General features: G+C 45.2%; 1 long non-coding RNA gene across 1 annotated transcript in view; it reads right to left on the bottom strand.

The window, feature by feature from the left end:
• Positions 1 to 20,574, bottom strand: part of LOC146858009 (uncharacterized) — a 138,943-nt gene extending 118,369 nt beyond the window's left edge. The window contains exon 1 of the long non-coding RNA XR_014979640.1: positions 20,366 to 20,574. This is a non-coding gene — a long non-coding RNA (uncharacterized LOC146858009). The remainder of the gene's footprint in view (positions 1 to 20,365) is intronic.
• Positions 20,575 to 21,955: the final 1,381 nt, after the last annotated feature.

Raw genomic sequence — 21,955 nt, forward strand, 5'->3', positions numbered from 1 at the left:
TACTTGGCAGCAAAGTGCATGACTTCCAAGGATTGTACAATTTGATTATGAGGGAACAGATACTTAATAACTGTCAAAATCAGCTGTTGCACCAGTACCTGGTGGACTCAGATCTGACCTCTCCCCAAGAATTGGGAAAGAAGGCAGACAAGTGGGTCAGAACCAGGGTGAGGCAGAAGGTACAGAACCAAGGTGGTGAACCCAAGAAGCGAGATCCTAAAAACTCTGATAAGAGTGGGGAGAAAGGTAAAGACCAGAAGTCTTGACAAGGATTGTACAATTTGATTATGAGGGAACAGATACTTAATAACTGTCAAAATCAGCTGTTGCACCAGTACCTGGTGGACTCAGATCTGACCTCTCCCCAAGAATTGGGAAAGAATGCAGACAAGTGGGTCAGAACCAGGGTGAGGCAGAAGGTACAGAACCAAGGTGGTGAACCCAAGAAGCGAGATCCTAAAAACTCTGATAAGAGTGGGGAGAAAGGTAAAGACCAGAAGTCTTGACAAGGGCCCCAAAAATCTTCTTCAGGTGGGGATTCACAGTCTAACAAGGGAAAAGGCCAAAGGAAACCATGGTGCAATATCTGTAAGCAGAAAACTCACTGGACAAGTGACTGCACCAAGTCCAAAGAACCTACTCCAGCCACCATTTCCCCTAGTACAGCTACAATTGGTGGTGGTCATGTTCAGAATAAGGGTGTAGTAGGGTTGACCCTGGGTTCTGAGATGGACTCTGGCCTAGTCAGAGTTCCAACTCAGGCTGTTCTAGTCTGTGATGTAGGCATGGATATGTCCTCCTTTGTGAGTCCCAATAACTTGGGCAAATACATACAACAGCCTTTAATAAATGGAAAAGAGACTTTGGCATTCAGCGACACAGGAGCAAGTGTCACAATGGTGACAAAAGATCTTGAGGATCCTGGGTAGATTATACTTGGTGAAATGTACTAAGTGACCAATGATAGCAATGTCAGAACAGACCATTCTCTGGCAGCTGTTAACTTCTCCTGGGGAGGGGTAACTGGCCTTAAGAAGGTTGTGGTAAGTACAGACCTACCAGTACAGTGCTTGCTTGGCAATGATCTAGAAACGTCAGCTTGGGCTGAAGTGGAGCTCAGGACACATACAAAAATAATAGGGATCCCTGCTCATGTCTTTTCTGTGACAAGGTCACTGGCCAAAATGTCTAAAACTGAACAGGCCATGGATTCTGGAAGAATGGACCAGGTGCCTCCCAAGAGGAGGAGCAGTAGAGTTAAGGCAGTGCCTTCCCACCAGACTCAGAATGCAGATCAGTCTCCCGAGGGACATGATCTTGAGCCTGAAGAAGGAACTGTCCCAGAGGAGCTTGAACCTGACCAGGTTGAGTTCTTGGGGACAGGGGCCCTTTCCAGGTCTGATCTGAGCCAGAAGTAGAAAACCTGCCCCTCTCTTGAACCCCTCAGAAAGCAAGCTGCTGATGAGGCTGCTGGGAATGCTAGTGGCACCCACAAAATGTATTGGGATGATGGACTCCTTTTCTCAGAAAATAGAGACCCCAAGCCTGGTGCATCCAGGCGGTTGGTTTTACCTCTGAAGTTTAGGGGCTTCCTATTGACACTAGCCCATGATATTCCCCTAGCAGGACACCTGGGTCAGAACAAGACTTGGGACAGAATTGTCCCTTACTTTCACTGGCCCCACATGTCTGAAGACACTAAGGAGTTTTGTCGCTCCTGTGTGACCTGCAAAGCCAGTGGCAAGGCAGGTGGAACCACAAAGACCCCCCTGATACCACTACCTGTGGTGGGGGTTCCCTTTGAGAGGGTTGGGATTGACAGTGTTTGTCCCATGGATCCTCAAACTGCATCTGGGCACAGATTTATCCTGGTGGTGGTGGACCATGCCACTAGGTACCCAAAGGCAATCCCACTTAGGACCACAATAGCAAGTGTGGTGGCAAGAGCTCTCTTGGGTGGATTATCTAGAGTAGACTTGCCTAAGGAGGTAGTATCTGACAGAGATGCAAACTTTATGTCAAGTTACTTAACTGGTATGTGGAAGGAGTGTGGAGTGAAATACAATTTCACCACACCCTATCACCCACAATGCTATGGTTTAGTTGAAAGATTCAGCAAAACCTTAATGGGCATGATCAAAGGTCTCCCAGAGATGCTTAGGTGCAGATGGGACATCCTTTTGCCCTGTTTTTTGTTTGCCTACAGGAAGGTGCCACAAAAGAGGGTTGGTTACAGCCCTTTTTAACTTTTGTTTGGCCATCCTGTTAGGGGTCTTTTGTCTCTGGTGAAAGAGGGATGGGAGTTACCTCTCAAACACCTAAACAGGACATAGCGGACTATGTACTTGGTCTCCGCTCCAGGATGGCTGAGTATATGGAAAAGGCAACCAAAAATCTTGAGGCTAGCCAGGAATTACAAAAAGCCTGGCATGACCAAAAGGCTGTACTGACTGTTTAACAGCCAGGACAGAACGTGTGGGTGTTGGAGCCTGTGGCCCCAGTGGCCCTTCAGGACAAATGGAGTGGCCCCATACAATTGTTGAACAGAAAGGGGAGGTCACCTACTTGGTAGACCTTGGAACCCCTAGGAGTCCCCACAGGGTACTTCATGTCAACAGACTTAAACCAGATGTTGACAGGGCAGACATGGGCTTGCTCATGGCTACTGATGAAGGACAGGAGGAAGAGAGTGACCCACTCCCTGACCTGCTTTCTCAGGACCCTGATGATGGGTCAGTTGATGGTGTAGCCTTGGCAGGCAGCCTCACTGTACAGCAGCAAACTGACTGTAGAAATCTTCTCAGTCAACACAGACATATGTTTTCTCTGACTCCAAGTCAGACCACCTGGTGCACTCATGAAGTGGACACTGGGGACAGTCTGCCTGTGAAGAAGAAGATCTACAGGCAACCTGACCATGTTAGGGACTGTATAAGGACAGAAGTACAAAATATGTTGGATTTGGGAGTTATTGAACCCTCAGAAAGCCCTTGGGCTAGTCCAGTAGTCCTGGTACCTAAACCTCACACCAAAGATGGCAAGAGAGAGATTAGGTTTTTTTCTGGATTACAGGTGTCTCAATGCATTCACTAGGACTGATGCCCATCCCATCCCCAGGGCAGATGAGCTAATAGATTCTTTGGCCTCAGACAAGTTTCTAAGCAAATTTGACCTGACAGCTGGCAACTGGCAGATCAAACTAGCTGAGGATGCAAAGCCAGAGACAACATTTTCTACCCCTAGTAGGCACTATCAATCTGTGGTAATGCCCTTTGGTTTAAAGAATGCACCTGCCACTTTCCAAAGGTTGGTGAATCAAGTCCTTACAGGCCTGGAAGACTATAGTGCAGCATATCTAGATGATATTGCTGTCTTTAGCGCCACCTGGGAGGATTACCTGGTCCACATAAGCAATGTTTTGGAGGTCCTGCAAAAAACAGACTACTAAGTGCCAGATAGGGCAGAGTCAGGTTTTATACCTGGGACACCTTGTAGGTGGAGGCCAGGATCAACCATTGCAGTGCAAAATCCAGACCATAATAGACTGGGTTGCTCCCACTACCCAGGTGAGAGCCTTTTTAGGCCTGACTGGGTACTATAGAAGATTTGTCAAGGGGTATGGATCAATAGTGACACCCCTGAATGGCTTAACCTCTAAGAAAAAGCACAAAAAGGTTCAGTGGACAGTTAGCTGTCAAAACGCATTGATGACCTGAAGCAGGCCATGTGCACTACTCCCATTCTGCAAAGTCCTGACTACTCCAAAAAGTTAATTGTCCAAACAGAAGTATCTGAGTTAGGGGTAGGGGCTGTACTGTCACAGTTGAATGATAAAGGTCAGGATCAACCAGTAGCTTTCATAAGCAGAGGGTTGACCCCCAGAGAGAAACGTTGGTCAGCCATTGAGAGGGAGGCCTTTGCTGTGGTTTGGACTCTGAAGAAGTTGAGGCCATACTTGTTTGGTACTCACTTCATTGTTCAGACAGCTCATAAGCCCCTCTTATGGCTAAAACAGATGAAGGGTGAAAACCCCAAACTTCTCAGGTGGTCCATTTCCCTACAGGGGATGGACGATACAGTGGAACATAGACCTGGGAGTAACCATGTCAATGCAGATGGACTCTCCAGATATTTCCACTTAGAACATGAAGACTCAACTGGTCAAGGTTAGTTTAATATCTCTGCGTTTGGGGGGGGGGGTTGTGTAGGAGAGTAGGATCTGCTTCACATGTTTACCCCCACGTTTTGCTTGTGTTTCACTGTTTTTCGACTTTAGTCTGGCTGGGACCCTGCTATTCAGGGCCCCAGCCTAGGTGCTTCCTCTCTAAATTTATTGCATGTGCTTTAGGTACACTCCAGATTGGTTTCTGGGGTACCCTTGTGAGTCCCTAGTATATAGTATACTATGTACGCAGGGCATAGGTACCCCAAAGGCCTACCAGGGGCTGAAGCATGTATTGTGCCACCCCTGGAAAGCCATGCAAAATGACACCACAGGTCCGCTACTGCAGCCTGGGTAAGGTGGTGCATGAACCCCTTACTGAGGTATAGGTTCACTATATCTCACCTTTCACAGCACATAGTAACCTATCAGTCACCCCTATGGCAGGCAGGGTGCTTGGTTATATGTAAGAGGGTGCCCAGGCATGAGCTGAGCCCTTCTGCAGCCTTCGGAATCTCTTCTCCGGGGTTGTCAGTGGTGCAGCCTGACCATATACTCTTAAGTGCATTATATCTAAAACGGTTAATGATAACTTTGGACTGACTGCACGGAAACATGTCGTGTTTGGGGTCAAACACCTTAGAATGATACCCCCACATCAGTTCTTGATGTGAGATTATGATCCCACCCTTCTAGAGGGAGAGACATGGCAGTACTGGTATATCCGGTAGAAATCTAATAGAGCCCTGGCATCACAAAATGGATGCTGCAGCCAAAGACACGGGTCTGGCCTCCTTCTGCTGACTGAAATTCCAGCAGGGAAGGCCTGGACAATAGGTTTCCTGTCACAGATAGGCTTATGTGTCTTCGAGATGGGTGCGAGCACTCTCTGAGTGCTTTGAATCCCTGCGCTGGGGGCACATTTGGTGTCCCTGTGCATAGCCCAGCTCAAACTGATTCAGGGTCTTCCAGACCCTGCTCTGGCGCAAAACTGGACAAAGGAAATGGGTTTAGCCACCCCTCTTTCCAAACCCTCCCATAGGTGGGTCCCTAGAGCTAGTCCAACCCCTTCCTTAGGTATAAGTAAGGAACCTATGTAACCAGAACTTTAGATATCCCTGGACGAATCTCTGAAGCTGAATCCTGTAACTTCGATGCTCTACTAAAGACTAGAGGACTGAATAAATCTCCCTTGGGGTCAAGGAGTAACTCCCCTGCTTGGCAGGCACCAACAAAGCATTTTGCTGGTCTGCATTTCCGAAGCTCCTGCCAGACTCCGAAGTATTTGCAGCCCAGGATGAGGATTTCCAGACATCTCAGAGGCCGACCCGATTTCCCAATAAAGCTGATACGTGCAGCCCTCGTGAGTAGCGTGGAACCGGAACTCCTGGTCAAGTGCATTGATTTTTCTATGTCTCTTGAAGTCGTGCTTAGGGTTACTTGTAGCTCCCACCTCAATCAGAAGATCCACTGAAGATTGTTGGCCTAGTCACCCCGAGTGACCTGTGGGCCACCATTTTGTGTTTTCTCTTGAGGTCCCTTTGCGATCCCTGGTCTGTCGACTGGTGGGTCCCTGTGGGGGTAAGTTTGAATTTGCTTGGGCTTCCCTGGTTGCTCAAGACGTGCCCTGACTCCATACCAAGTGGTGAGTCCCTCAGACCTTGCTGGTCTGCACCGAAGCATCTTTCTCCTTTCTGCATGGGTTGCTGTTGCCAAGGCTTGTTGTGTCCAATCTGGGCACTGACGCTGCAGCACTCGACATCCTTTGTGGGGCAGCTCAAATCCAGCTCCTGGTTGTCCTCGACGCCTCCTGGTTCTCGTGGCTGAAGAGTCAATCTTCACATTCTTCACCTGAAATCACCTGACATCGGTGGGCATCCGCCCATCGCCTTCCTGGTCACTGGCTAGTGAACCAGACTCTGTCCCCTCTGCTTTCAGGTTTTTCTCGACTTCAATCCAGGCTTGGATCTCTTCGGACACGTCTCATCTTCCCGACAGCAGCACTTCTGTGCCAGCTCCCATTGAAATCGATGACGCGACCCGACACCATTTGACACCTATGCACCCGGCTTCCCTGGGTAAGGTAACACAAGTACTCCGGTGCTCTCATTGGTGTTGGCCCTAGAACTTCCTAAGTCCCATAGGGTTTGGTCGTTACTCAATTCTAAGTGTCCCTAATCTTTTAAAATCTAACGGTGACTTTCCCCATAGAAGCTAACGGGAGCTTGCGGCTCTGTTCTCACACTGCACACGGCCTCCGTGGGTCCCCTGTGTCACTACCTTGGGTGGTTCCTTGGGGTCCCAGCGATTCTACAGGCTCTAGGCCTTTTGTCTAGTTAAGTCGTGGTTCTTATACCACTATTTTAGTATATGGTTTGGCTCGCCCCCAGGGCCTGACGTGTATTTGTGCTATTTTACTGTCATATTTGAAGTGTAACTTATATGTTTTGACCTCTAGTCTCATAAAGAGTCTAGGAGGGTGTGTTTAGTAATAAATACATGTATGTTATGTATATATACCTGATGTGGTTGTCTTTCATTTAGGCACTCAAGAGATTATAGACTGGTAAAACAAGCTGCTTTACATTCCTTCAAGACTTAGCCTGAAGGCTGCTCTCCATAGCTACTACTAGGATAGCTTTCAATAAAAGTTGTCTTTAACCTATAACCAATAAGGAGTTGTTTGGACTGGTACAGGGTGACCACTATAACTAGTGTACAGCATATACCAGGCCATCTTCTCACAATGATGAACACTAAGGAAATGAAACATGTCCAAGGTAGACAGGGCAAGAAAAGAATTTCACCCAGTGAATATATAAAGGAAACACTGAATATGTACCAAGATAACAGTCTCAGCGCTTTAAAGAAAGTCTCAGAGCACCTCATGCACACACTAAGCGTAACAGCGCTAAGTAAACTCACCGTCTGTAGGAATATATATGGAAATACTAGAATATTTGCATCGGTCATAAGCCTTCATACAATAGCCTCAATAATCGAAACGTATCCTGCAAAGCAGATGTGTATAATGAACCAATTATATAATTATTGCAAGCCACATTGCATATATATCATCAACAAAGCTATTACCAATATAGTTCCATCCATTCTTAACACAGAGTCTTCAAACACATAAAACCTAAGAAAGGCAAATATTTCAAATGCCAGGGCATATAGGTAGTATGTTAAAGTAGTTCGCAACCTATTTCACTGTTGCGAATAAACCTCATTATCGTAATGAGTCCGTTGTACAGTGAACCCAGACCCAGGCGTACCTACAGTGAACAGTGGAAACCTAAATGACTGTGGATCCTCTGTGCTGGCACAGCCTGCCTTTCTTCCCCAAATCTCCCTCCTAATGTTGAAATTATTTGGAAGGGATGGAGACAAGTGGAACATATGCTATCTAGTAAATAGATTTTGCCTGAGAAGCAGCATTGTAAGAATGTGGGTTATTTGTTGAGGGGATTGGAATCCCCACTCCGTCAACAACCACAGTCCTTGTTAGGGTGTGTGACAAAAATCACTAACTTAACCTGTGCTTAACCCTCTGGTAGTTTGGCACAAAAGCAGTCAGGCTTAACTTAGAGGCAATGTTTGAAGTATTTATGCATCAAATAAGGAACTTTGTCAGGTATGGTAGACCCGGGATGCACTACTGCAGAATAGCGTTTTAATACGTTGCTACAATTTGAACTGAACTTAAACCAATTCAACTGTATTTAATCCTGTTTTTTTCATGTTTTCATCAATATATCAAGTTTGAATAAATGGTTCAACAGATTGCCAAGTCAGGCGTTTCTCTCACCATACAAGGCAGGTTCGCCTTTCATCACTAAATTGACCTTTGCTTAACCCTCTGCTAGCTTGGCACAAAAGCAGGCAGGCTTAACTTAGAGGCAATGTGTGAAGTATTTACACAGCGCACAAACTGTAAGAAAGTGAAAAGAGGACACAAGTAAAATCCCAAACCAATTTAGAAAAATAGAGTAAATGCTATTAAATACAATTACATCAGAATTAAAAAAATCCAATCTGTAGAACCGGTAATATAAAATGATAACGTTTTTAGTGAAAATAGAGCCTAATTGCACTAAGCGCTACTCGTTCATCTGGTTGCGCAAGATGGGGGGAAAGTCACAAGTTGAGGCCAATTGTGATGGAGTGCAGGTCAGAAACGGGGACAATTTTAGCCCAGCTGAAGATTTACCTTCTAAAACTGGAACCAAGAGTTCCATTTACGTTGGAGCAGACCACGAGGAAGCTCAGCATTGCAGACAATCATTGCTGTAGCTTGAAGAGCTGTTATTTATGTAGCACAAAGTGCAGGTCTCACTTTAGCAGTCATCATGCATAATCATTTTTGACATGACAAGAAGGTTTCACTGGAGCTTAGCTTCGTTGGACGTCATGAGTGTCAGAGTTTCAGCATGAAAGAGTCTGTTTGTGATTGTAAGGAACTCAAAATCCAGGACTTTCACCTTTGCTTCAGGAGGAGTTCACTCTGATGCCAGTGAAGAGTACAGGACCTGGGAGGCACCTCTTGTAGATCAGGAACTCATTCCAGCAGAGGCAAGCTGCAAGGCTCAGACAAGTTCGGTTTCAGGTCTGGGCAGTTCCAGTTGTATCAGGTAAGCTGGGCAGTTGCAGGGAGGCCTCTGAAGCTTGTTGTAGCTCTGTAGCTCACACATGAGGTCAACCTTGGAGCCACTCTGGGTAGCCTTGGATGATTGCAAGCAGATCCAATCTCATTCTCAGACAGCAAGGCAGTCCTTCATGCAGCAAAGGCAGTCCTTCTTCTGTATCTTCCACAGGTCTGGGAGTGTTCTGATGAGTGACTCTGGAGGTCCAATATGTTTACCTGTAGCCAGCCTTTGTGTGGGGGGACTCCCAGTCGTGCCCCCACATCTAGTTCTGGAAAGTTCCTCCTCTTTCCCTGTCAAGGCTCAAAACTGCCTGGGGATGAGAAAAGGCAGGACAGACCCAGTGTCAGTTTCCATTGTGTGTGCTGGAGGCAAGGCCCTTTGAAGTGTAAGTGTGGCTGGGTATAGCCCCTCCCCGGTCATCCTGCCAGGATGGCCCTTCCTCTCCACACCTAAACCCTTTTTGTGTTACTGTTTGGAAGCAGTGCACAAATATCAACAGCAAAGCCATTCACAGTCATGTGATGCAGGATACTGGTAGAAGACACAACTGGTAATGACAAGAAAATGTAAATTTTCTTAAAGTCGCATTTTCAGAATTCTAACCTAAAATTCATTAAAGAGGATTTAAACTTACAATTAATTTGTGTATAGACATTATATCTCCATCTGCTCCCAGTCTACATTTAGAACCTATTAAACGTAATAAGATAACCCAGTGTTACTCAATGGGCGGGATAGGCCTTTCAATAGTGAAAATTACTTTAGGAGTTTTTTTTATTGCCAGGACATGTAAAACTTAAACATATGTCCTACATGTTAAATACAGTGCACCCTGCCATATGCCCTATGAGCCTTTATGCTCTCTCTTAGGATTCATTTATAAGTATTAAAAAGGAAGATTTTGGCCTGGCAAATGGTTTATTTTGCTAGGTAAAAATGGCAGTTTAGGAATGCACCACTGGCTGCAGTGGCAGACCTGAAACACGTTTCAAAAAGGCTATTTTTTGGGGGGGCACAATGGGTGCTGCAGGGCCACTAGAGGAATTTACCTTACACGCCCTGGGTAAATGTAGTAATACTTACTAGGGAAGAGCAATTAATTAAATGTGCCAATTAGTTGTAGAACAATTTGAATGTATTTGAAGGAGAGAGCACAAGAATTTTAACACTGGGTAGCAGTGATAAAGTGCCCAGAACCAACAAAAATGAATTCGCCAAAACAGGAGAGGTGAAAGCTAAATGTTTGAGGCATACTACGCCAAGGATGTCAGGCCTAATGAACATGTTCACAAAAATAAAATACAAATTGAAAGGGTAAAAGTGTAACCCTCACCCCTATAAATGTAGGGCCTGGTGTAGAAAGCATTTTTAATATTACAAACACTTAGATATAGAGTTTGTACTGGCAAAAATGCTAATTTAAATGTACCAATCCCATTGCCCCCTCATAGGAACTCTTCGACCCAGTCATTAGTATACGAGGCAGTCAACCACCCGACAAGCACTCTAACATACCAGTATTTTTTTTTTTTACTGAATAAAGGCCCCTGTCACTAGACTTCCTGCCTGATTGTTTTCCTGTCTGAAGACAGGTAAGAGAACGCATTAGGTTTAATTATGGTTTTTGCTTAAATTGATTGTTTATACATTATGTTTGGGTCTTCATACATTTACTGTGGCAGGGCAACCCATGCATATGCTTGGCTGGGGCAGGGAGCATTGCAAACACTGCGCGGGTGGGCTGATCAAGTGCTGTGTTGCAGTTTCATTACTTCAGCCCTGTGGCTGTGTCTCATTGAGGGCCCAGCTGCAGGAGAGCCAGCAGACCATTTTTGAGCATTTCAAGTCTCATTGTTTGTGAGAATGGGTTGCTTGGATATGAGCATAAATAGGAAGTGGTGCTCTCAGCACAATTACTTCCTGTTTGGAGCCTTTAGATTTATTTATTTATTTTTTAAGCTTGTAGAGCGCACAGCTACCCCCGACGGGGGTGCCCCGGCACTAATGCAGGCGGCATATAAAGTGGTAAACCATCTACGGGCTGGAGAATAAACAGGTCTTTAATGCACGTCGGAAAATTGTCTGCGACTCAGCAAATCTCAGGGAGAGTGGTAGGGAGTTCCAGAGTTTGGCAGTAAATACCGCAAAGACTCCGATTTTTTGAGTGTCGGAAATGGCGAGTCGCCAGAAGGTGGAGAAAGTTAGATCTGAGGACACGACTCGACTGGGAGTGCTTAAGTCGAGCTCTAAGATAGGCTGGTCCAGAACCCTGAAGTGCTCTGAAGGCCGGAACGAGAGACTTAAATTGAATGCGTTTGGACACGGGAAGCTAGTGTAGCTTCTTTAAATGGGGTGTGATCAAATGATTGATACGGGATATTGCAGATCAGCCTGGCTGCCGCGTTTTGCACGATCTGCAAGCGTCTAGCCAGGTAAGCTGGTGCTCCCGCATAAAGACTATTTGCATAATCAAGAAGAGAGGTAATCAGAGCATGAATGATGGTGCGGCGGGACTCTACTGGAAGGAAAGGGAAAATTTTGCGCAGCATGTGTAACCTGCCGAAGCAGGCAGAGGAGACCTGACTAATCTGAGATTTGCAGGACAATTCATTATTCAAATGGAACCCAAAGTTCCTAGTGGAGTTTACAGTTTTAGGAGGGGGCTTCAGTACAGATGGCCACCATCCTTTTGGATCCGGCTGATGGTTGAGCCGGCTCTGGAGAGGGCTTGCACAACCTTTAATTTTGGAATGGGGCCAGTAGTAATTCATCCTATGCTTCACAGTTTCTGATAGAAGCTTTTGAAAGATTATTTGATTGCCTTAAGTAACAGGGGGACTTGACCGCCTGTTCTGGCTCATAAGGACGTTTTGGCCAAGTTCCTATCGGATGTCACTTTTGATAATCTGTGGGCTTTTTCCTCCTTTTCAGGTGCTTGTGTGGCAGGGCGCAGGACCTTCTGGACTAAACCATGGCATCTGGTATCAACAAAAAAGTAATTTATTCATAAATTGCCATTAGAAGCTCCTAAGATCTTTAGGGACAATTTGAACACTATGGCTCAGAGATCGACTGAAGAAAAGGAGACATGAAAACCTTTTCAATCAGTCCAAAAAAAGAAGTCTATTTTTGCAAACAGAATTTTGTGGTTGAGAAGCAGCGTTTGCCAGTAAATCCTGACCCCAGAATCAACGGACCAACTGAGCAAGTCAAAAATTACTATCCCGAAGTTTGGGCAAGACTTAGGCTTTCCCTGGTTCAATGGCTCCAGCTGCTATTGGAACAGTGGGTTCTCTCAATCATCAGTCAGGTTTATCACATTCACTTTTTAGGACTTTCTCCTGGGGACCAGTTTTTGTGCTACTCCATTGTCAAAAGACCCTGAAAAATAAGAAGCAATGTTGTCAGGGGTGGAGAAACTGCTTATCAAGAGGGTGATTGTCCATGTACCGCATGCAGAAGAGGAACTGGGGTTCTACTCCATTCTTTTTTTAGTCTATGACCCAAAGGGTTCCTTCTGACCAATACTGGATTTGAAGGATCTAAATAAGTTGGTGAAGGTAGAGCTGTTTTGTATGAACACTTTTCGGTCCATCATTCTTCTTATCCAGAAGAGTGATTCTTTGGCAACCGTGGATATAGAGGATGCATATTTTCACATTCTAATCCATTCAGTAAGCCAGAGGTTTCTAAGATTTGTGGTGATCAATGCTAATTTCTAACTACAAGTGTTGTCATTCGGACTGTCGACTGGTCCACAAACCTTTACCAAGGTATTTGCTCCAGCTGTGGGTTTTTTAAAGCTTCTGGCGCTCTCAGTGTTTCCATACCTTGACGAATGTTTATTTTGTGCTTCCTCTCTTAATAAGGCTTCAACACTAGTGGAGGCAATGGTTGTTCTACTTCAACAGTTGGGAATCAGACTGAAGTTTGTGAAGTCGCAACTAACCCCTGTTAATGGTTGCAGTTTATCAGGACAATATTTAGAACTCAGATAGGGCAGTTTTTCTGCCTTCTTCTCAAAGACACCTGAGTGGTCTCTTGTCCCTTCAGACTGCTCCGTCCAGGAGTTGGTTGAGCATCCACCACTGCAGTAGTCCCTTGGGCTCGTATACATTTAAAACCTCTCATCAATCATCTGTTGTCCCACAGGGATCCCTTCCTTGCAGATTAGGACTTCCCTGTTCCCCTCCTTGTTATTGACAACAGATGCCAGTCTGTGGGGCTGAGGGGACACTCTGGGGTCTTTGGAAGCTCAGAGGAATAGGGTCATTCCACCAAATGGAAGTGTTTCAGTGCCAGTTGCTGGGCGCACATCTGCTAATTCATACCAACAATCATGTGGAGCGTTAATATTTGAATTGACAGGAGGTACATGGAGCGCCCCTCCCAGTCATCTAGCCACCCTGATTTGTTCTTGGGGGAGACTCATCTCATTGCCATGAGGGCCATTTATATCCAGGGTCAGCTCAATTATAATCCTGACAGTTTGAGCCGCAATATGCCCTCCTCAGTTCTTTACCATATGTCAAGGTCCCTCTTCCATGAAATGTGTCTCCTAATATGGGATCCATGGACCTTTTTGCCTCTCCCCACACAGCCCTCCTTCTGAGGTTTTGCTCAGAAGTCGTTTGTCCACAGGCTTGAGCGCTGGATGCACTTTCAATTATTTGGACCTTTTGTATGCCTTCCCTCCAATTCCCCTTCTCTCCAGAATGCTGCAGAAGATTCAGGTGGAGAAGCCCCCTTTTGGCCTCATCCTCTTTGGTTCTCTCTGTTGTTTCAGTTGTCCTGGGCACCTTTTTCAGTTTGCCGGTAAATGCGCCCCCGCTTAAGTATCCAGTTCTGTCATTACCCTGTATCCGTCAATTGAAATTGATGGCTTGACTCTTGAGCGTTTACCATTTGCTCATCTCTATTGGCAGCGGATATTCAAAAGTTCTGTAAGGACTCCACTCTTAAGTCCTATAATAAAAACTGGGGCTCCTTTGTAAAGTGGTGTGCTGTTCATCAGGTGAATCCGGTAAGGGGGAATCCAGTTCAGATTCTTGAGTTTCTGAGGGAGGGGTTTTTAAAGAATTTGGCCCCCTCTACTTTGGCTGCAAAGTGGATGACAATTTGAGCCTGTCAGTGGTCTGGGGAGGATCAATTTGCTGCTCTGCCTGCTGAACGTTTTTTAGCTATGTTGTCCTGTGTCACCAGTAATTGTTCCTTCATGGGACTTCACTAATGTTCTTCAGGGTCTACAAATACCCCTTTGTGAACCTTTTTTTGAGGCAGATTTGGGTTGGTTATTGGTTAAAAAGTTTTTTCTTCTTGTCATTACTTAAACTGTGCCTTGACGTGGTCAATCGGTCACTATCAACGGCGTCAGTCCCTAGAGCCTGGAAACATGCTAAAGTCATCCCCCTATTGAAAAAACCCTCCCTAGACGTATCTGACCCAGGCAATTTCCGTCCTATCTCGCAACTACCTTTTCTGGACAAAGTGACGGAGGCACATGTGAACTCCATCCTGGCAGGTTTTGTTGAACAACACACTTTATTCGATTCCACTCAACATGGCTTTCTCCTTTGGCATAGCGCTGAATCCGCGCTTTTGGTGATGTCAGAAACCATTAAAAGTCATCTAGATGTAGGCTTGATCCTATTGGATTTAAGTGCCGCATTTGACACTGTATCCCATAAAATACTTTTGAAACGCTTGCAGGATATTGGGGTTAGGGACCTGGCCTTGTCCTGGATCACATCATTCCTGTCAGAGAGATCCTTTCAGGTCTTGGCTCCCCCTTCTCCTCACAAAAGTGTGCATTACACCAGGGACTACCCCAGGGCTCGATATTAAGCCCATTACTTTTTAATATTTAGGTTAGCCCGCTGGCGGTGCTGGCCAAGAGATGGGGGCTCTCATTGGTTTCATATGCGATGATACTCAACTAATGATCAGCTTCTCTAAGAAAAGTTCCGCCAACCTAAACAACTTCAGGGCCGATTTGTTGGCTTTATCCGATTGGATGGCAGCAAACTGCCTTCAGTTGAACTCTGGGAAATCCGAAATCCTGCTCTTCGGAAAGGATAGGGAGCTATGGACGGACCTTCATTGGCCGGAACGTCTGAAGCCTGCCCCAGTTCCCAGGGACTCTGTAAAGAACCTTAGCATTTGGTTTGACCGCGGTATGACCTTTGAAAAACAGACCAAGTTCGTTGCCGGGGTATGTTTTGGTCTCCTGCGTAGTCTCAGACCACTGCTTGGGTTCTTCCCCCCTCGGTACGGCAGTCCATTATCCAATCATCTGTTCTTGCTAGATTGGATTATGGGAATTGCCTTTACTTGGGAGCGACATGGGCTAGTGTAAATCGCCTTCAGAGGGACCAGGATGCTGCAGCTCGGGTTTTGGTGTCCCTACCCAAGCATTGCTCAGTTGCCCAGGTGCTTCCGAAACTCCACTGGTTGCCAGTGGGCAAGCGGATTCAATTTAAAGCACTGTGTATGTCACATAAAATCTTAGCTAAGCAAGCCCCGCAGGGTCTTTTGGAGCTGTTGGAGGCTTATGTTCCAGTGCGCTCCTTGCGATCTGCTGACCATGCTCTGATCTGTGTCCCCCGGGTGTGGAGGTCCAGAGCAGGGGGGCGTTCTTTCCGATACCTGGCAGCTAAACTATGGAACGCTCTCCCAATCTCAGTTAGAACCATTCCTAGCCACTTGGCCTTCCGCAAGGCCCTGAAGACGTGGCTTTTCCCCCTCCATATCATCTAATCCCCTTTGATTTGTTCTGGCTCTCGTTCCCGGGCTTGCGCTGCTGCGCTGGGACGCCTCGTTGCTGTGGCAGCTATGCGCATTATAAAATTAATAATAATAATAATAATAATAAGGTTATACTGAGGTTGGATCCGGCCTTTGCCCCCAAGATCTCTTCCTGGTATCATTTACAACAGGAGGTTATTCTCCCACTTTTTCCTGAGGTTCCATCCTCTTTGGATGTTTGAATGTTTATAGGGCTCTTCAGATCAATTTGCAATGTACAAAGGACTTTTGTCTTTCTACTGCTGTGTTTGTCTATTTGGCAGTGTTAAAAATGGGTAAAAGGTTGCTACCTCTACGCTCAGTAGATAGGTGCGGTAGTCGGCCTATAAAACCTTGCGTTTGGATCCTCCAGTTCAGGGGCCTTCTACCAGATCTGTTTCAACTTCATGGCTGAGGCTGCAGGAGTTTCTGTAGAGGAAATCTGTTGGGTTGCAACATAGCCTTCGCATCACTCTTTTATTAAGCACTATTTGTCTAGATATGTTACATGCTTCAGTGGATACTTTTGCTGTTAGTTTTGTGAAGTTAGCAATGACATAAGCTGTGTCAAGTTTATTTTGTAGGGCTTGGGAAGTCCTCGTACAGTAATGTCTGGGACAAGGAGGTCTAATGAGGGGTAATGAAGCTTCCAAATACCGAATAAGCATGTTTTCTAACACAGAATCGGAATGGGGTTGCAATCCCATTTTAGGAGTTGGCAAACGTTCACTGGCTGCTAAAATGAACCATTACTGACAGGTAAATTCATTACTTACGAGTAAACTTCATTACCCTGACTATGGTCCTCCATGTCCCAGTCTTGTCAATCTCCACCCCCCCCCCCCCCTCACTCCCCGTTGGATGTCTGGTCTTGTAATGGCAGGCATGGAGGCGATGGGAAGGGCCTTTTTTCAGAAAAAAATAACAAAAATACTAGCATGTTAGAGTGCCTGTTGGGAGGCGGACAACCTCATATCATAATGACTGGGATGAGGAGGACCTTAATCAGGGTAATAATATTTACCGGTAAGTAATGGTTCATTTTAGGAGTCAGTGAACTTTTGCTGACTCCAAAAATGGTTTTGTCACCCTATTCCAATTTGGTGTTTGGAAACATACCGATTCTGTATTTGGAAGCGGTAATATTGTAGGCATTCCATTCAAATACCTAATTGGAATAAAATATGTATATGTTTTGCAACTGAAATCTGGTTGCATATCACTGAAAAATGACCAACTCCTGAGTTTTAGTGGCAAGCCATTCATGAAAGGGAAGGGCCCTTGTTCCTTTGCAAATGTAAAAAAATACGTTTATTGAGAAGACAGGGGTACAAGAGTCCTCTAATAACTCTTAAACAAAATTTAAAAAAGTAAACTATTTTTTAAATGAAGGGCTATTTCCTTTAAGAAAAAGGGGCTGCATTTAAAAAAAAAGATTATGCTGTTCCCTATAAATAGGAAATTAAAGAGTCACAGGAGACAAGAGTCCCATAATTCCAATAATGTGGAAAGATATTGGGAATCCAAAGTTTTGGATAATAATGCCCTCACACACCCTTGCAGGTGTCATACTTCATCATCTGGGCTGCTCCTCATCGGGTCGGCGGTGCAATACCCGACGGGCTCCCTAGAATTAGAGGCTCTTTGGCGGAGATCTTTTTATCCAATGCAGTATGGTGAAGTGTGGGTATGGGGCCAGTATTGTGTAGATTGGGTGAGTTAAAATAGGGTTGGGAGTACCGAAGTAAACAAGTTTTTTATTCTGGGGGTCTCCTACCCTAGTTAAAAAAAAATAAAGAGCAAGGCACTAGTCTGAGTCTAATGTCTCATTTAGTGTGAATCCTTGTTCAATATAGTGAGGGTCGACATGTTTCTCGCTAATGGATTAGTATCCGGGCGATTCTTCAGGACCATAGAATAGATTACTGTCTACACAAAAAGTAGCGTGATCATTCTACACAGTGAAGTGCTTAAAGGTTAATGTGTCTGGATCTACCTGTTCAGGGAGACAAAAATCTGATAAATTCCTTACAGTATGAACACAGAACATAATCAACCTAGATGTGATCTAAGAGTGACTCTAATTTCTCATCATTAGCACACGTGTAGTGGTTGCTAACGCGCTTAAAATAAACATTAAAAGAGAACAAGTGCCTTGCTCTTTATTTATTTTTAACTAGGGTAGGAGACCCCCAGAATAAAAAACTTGTTTACTTTGGTACTCCCAACCCTATTTTAACTCACCCAATCTACACAATACTGGCCCCATACCAACACTTCACCATACAGCATTGGATAAAAAGATCTCCGCCAAAGAGCCCCTAATTCTAGGGAGCCCATCGGGTATTGCACCGCCGACCCGACGAGGAGCAGCCCAGATGATGAAGCATGACACCTGCAAGGGTGTGTGAGGGCATTATTATCCAAAACTTTGGATTCCCAATATCTTTCCACATTATTGGAATTATGGGACTCTTGTCTCCTGTGACTCTTTAATTTCCTATTCATAGGGAACAGCATAATCTCTTTTTGGTCAAACGTTTGTGCGGGCACTCTTTATGCTGGACCCTCTGCCCTTGAGTGAGCAGTAAAAGCCCCTCTTGTCCCCCCCTTATTGCTCTCACTGCATTTAAAAAACACAGATTTACTTTACTCATTAAAATTCCTGTCGTTTGTAAAATTATGGCCTGCTCTAATTGGAATTTTACCAAAAAACCTATTAGAACATAGTAAAATTCCATTCTCATTGGAAAAATACTGACCTCAATTTGCGAACTTTTTTTGCAACCAGTATTTAGTACACCGGACGCCATGTTCAAAATTGTATGATGTATTTCTACCGACAGCTACAGCGAGGGGTATTACAATCAAATATGTAATGCTTTCAAAAATACAATCGATAGGTGGTCTATTTTTTTATACATTTTCAGTGTGTAAATAATGACGTATTTGTTTTAGAGGCAACAATTCAACTTGGACATTGAGAGTTCTGGCGAAGCCTCCTCCCTACCCATGACCAAGATAGAAGGCCTCACAACCAAGGTGAAAGGATTCGAAATATTAATTTTTTTGTTAAGAGTGATACCCGTTTGATTTTTGAACTGTGCAATATGATTACTTATAAAAGCGGGTTATTTAAGGTCACGGCTTTCTGCGAACGGACTGAGAGGAAAAAAAATGATTCATGATCATTTCGTTAGCTTTCAGTTTTATGATACAACTGAGAAACTCGGACAATCTACATACAGGCTCTCTCTCTCTCTCTCTCTCTCTCTCTCTCTCTCTCTCTCTCTCGGCTGCGGGAAGGGTAACTCGTCACAGATTCAGTGTCAAGTGCCAGTCAAGTGCGGTAAAGTGTCCGTGTCACAATGTGAAGTCACTCGTACTAATCTTCCCTAACTACAGGTTCAGCGAGTCACTTCTTTAGCTGGAAATGTGACTGAATTGGACGCTGGAACAGAATGTAAAACATCCATTGACGTGTTTTAAACTGCCCCTGTAATATACTTTACACGGACTGTCACGTCCTACGCACTGATTCTATTCAGGTTGACAGCGCAGCCATATTAAACAGCCAAAGCAAGGTTAAGAGGGTCACTCTGTTATTCCTCGTGTCGCCTGACCTGGTGCACTCCGATCTGTGATACAGCGTGCATGTGAAGCACATGTGAACGCCGCTCAGCACTCGAACTAATTCGAATATGCTGCATTATGCGAGCAAAAAATATCAGAAAATGACCGTGTGCATGCAGAAGGATTCATTTGTATTAGAGAAACAAACTATGACGCTTTTACTTTGTTAGCCCTCAAGGAGGTCATTTATATTACCCCCCACAGCTTAAGATTTGGCTGCCTTCATTTGCATTTTTTCTAATTTTCCCCCATGCTGCATCGGTACTTATCACCATAATTGCTTTGTAATGAGATCTGACAAGTGCTTGCAGAAGGGAATGGTTCGCTGCTGGCACGACTTTTCCCTGAGTAATTCTCTTCAGAATATTTCTGCAAAATCCTCTTATATTGCAGTTTCATTTTTATATTTATATGTGTTCTCTGGATTTGAAATCTTTAATTTTACAGGGTAAGTGCATACTAGGTTGAAGTCATATTTATGTGAAAGCAAAACACTTAGTAAATAATTGTGATAATATTGAGCCCATTTTTCTGACTGTGCAAGGAAAGCTCGAAATGTTCAAAGGAATTTACTTCAATGGCATCATGATCCCTCGCCTCCTCCCAAACCTGCCTCCCCAAACCTGCACCTCATGTTTCACAGCAAATACCAGTCTCTAATAGCAAATCAAGCCCAGAAATAAATCAGCTCTCTAATGCCTATATTTGCTGCCAAGGCCGAACACCTACTTATAGCCGCACTAGAATTATGCGGCAGGGGAGGACCAAATATTGTTGTAGCCTGTAGGCTTGTCTAAATTATACAGAAAGAAAAGATTATGCCGCATAACGCAGCACATTTTGTGTTAGTACTACCTTATTATTTTGGTATTTTTACACGTTAGCACGTTCTGGGCTAAGGTTTAACCTCATTACCCCCAGGTCCTTCCTGTACTCATCCCCCTCATTAAAAAAAACAAGTGTGATAATCCTATCTCAACAACAGAAAAAAAGAACAAAGGAATGCTGGTACTACCCTTACCCCTCCCTCTGGGAGTACATAACCGAATCCTTCCCAGCATTCCTCCTGTTCTTTTTTTTTTGTCTGCCAACAGGTTGTAGGACAAGCAGGGGCCTGGGGGGCTCCAGCACTACTTACCATTTTCCTCCTGCTGGGCGGCGGGGATGCCGTTAGTCCTGAGTTCATTGACTCCCTCCCTGCCGGGCTTGGCGGGAGACCCTTGTGCTTCAATGTGGTCCTCGTGTGGCTGTGTGACGTTTACTCTGGCTGTGGCCATATTCTTGGACTCCATGCCTGTGAGGGGGCTGCGCCGTGCATCCCGGGTTGCCGGGCATGTTGAGAGTGCAGCGCTGATGGTTTCCTAGTTGCGGTTTGACCCAGCTGCCCTCTGCTTTTCTCCGGGATAGCCTTGCCTGACTTCCTCTATGTGGGGACAGGAAGTCAGGCTTTACGGTGGTGTGCAACGGGTGGCTGAGTACGAAGTGATAATGCCTGCCTACTGTAAGTACAGCATAGCAGTTTGATTTCTGCATTGTTGCTATTTGTTTTGCCTGTTGGTTCCTGGGCTCGGAGTGCTGCTTATCCACTGCTACAGCGTTTTGGTTTTGGAAGCCTGGGATTTCTCTGTGGAGGGTGCCTGTGGAATTCCCTCTTTCCTGGCTTGCTGGGAATCATTTCTTCCTTACTTCTGGCACTCCTGGTTCTCATTACGGAAGAGTTATTGTGACTTTGGGTATTTTCTTTCATGTATCTGGCCGGAAGGGGGTTGGTGCTCTTTCGTCCTGGTCTTTCTCCTGCTGATCCTGGGCCTGTGGAAATAGGAAAACATGCCAAAAAGAGCAGACATGTGGAATATTCCTCCTCTTCCTCATCTGAGTCTTCTTCCTTGCCCTCCCCTGCACGCTCCAAACGGTGCAAGGAAGGTGATCAGGGCAGAATTGAGCGTTTACTTAAGGCAACCTTACTGGAGATGGGAGGTGCTCCCTGGTCCAAAGGCTCTGTGTGTGTTCCTCTTTCTCATTAATCTGACCCTGAGGAGGATTGGATGGGATGTGAAGAGCATAAAGGCAAGTACATTGATAAAGAAATATTGCCTCACTTATTGAAGCATGTCTACTCTAATATCGGGTTTCCTTGTGATGAAGCCCCAAGTACTTCTGGAGGTTCCTTGCTTTCCCAATTTTAGAGCACTGCGACGGTGAATGTTCCGGTCCATCCTTACATCCATGAGGTTCTTAAAAGGGAGTGGAAGGACCCTAATCGCATAATGCTTCCCAGGTTCATGGCTAAGCTCCTCCCACTGTAGGATATGACCAAAGAATTGCCTGACTCCATTCCCATTAATTTGTTTGTGGCAAGTCTGGTTGGTCGTACATCATTGGCTGAGGATGCAGTGGTCAGGGATCCTGTGGACAAGAAGGTGGATGCTTCCCTATGTAAAGTTTATTCTGGTTCCCATCTGGCTCTCAGGGCATGCATTTATGGGACTTACATTGCTCAGTCCCTTATTTCGGATATCAAATTTCTTTATGGGTCTATGGATGATTCTTCTGACTGTTCGAGACTTCTGGAACATATTGAAAGACAGGTGGAGTTCCTTTCTGATGTTTCTTTTGATGAGGTGAGGTCATCGGCCCTTGCGAGGGGCTTGTGTGGCAGCCTGCCGTAATTTGGTTCTGAAGGACTGGAAGACAGATTCAGCCCAGAAGTCCTCAGCCCTTCGGTTGC

The sequence above is a fragment of the Triturus cristatus genome, chromosome 3_2 (assembly GCF_964204655.1).
Source record: "Triturus cristatus chromosome 3_2, aTriCri1.1, whole genome shotgun sequence".
NCBI lineage: Eukaryota > Metazoa > Chordata > Amphibia > Caudata > Salamandridae > Triturus > Triturus cristatus.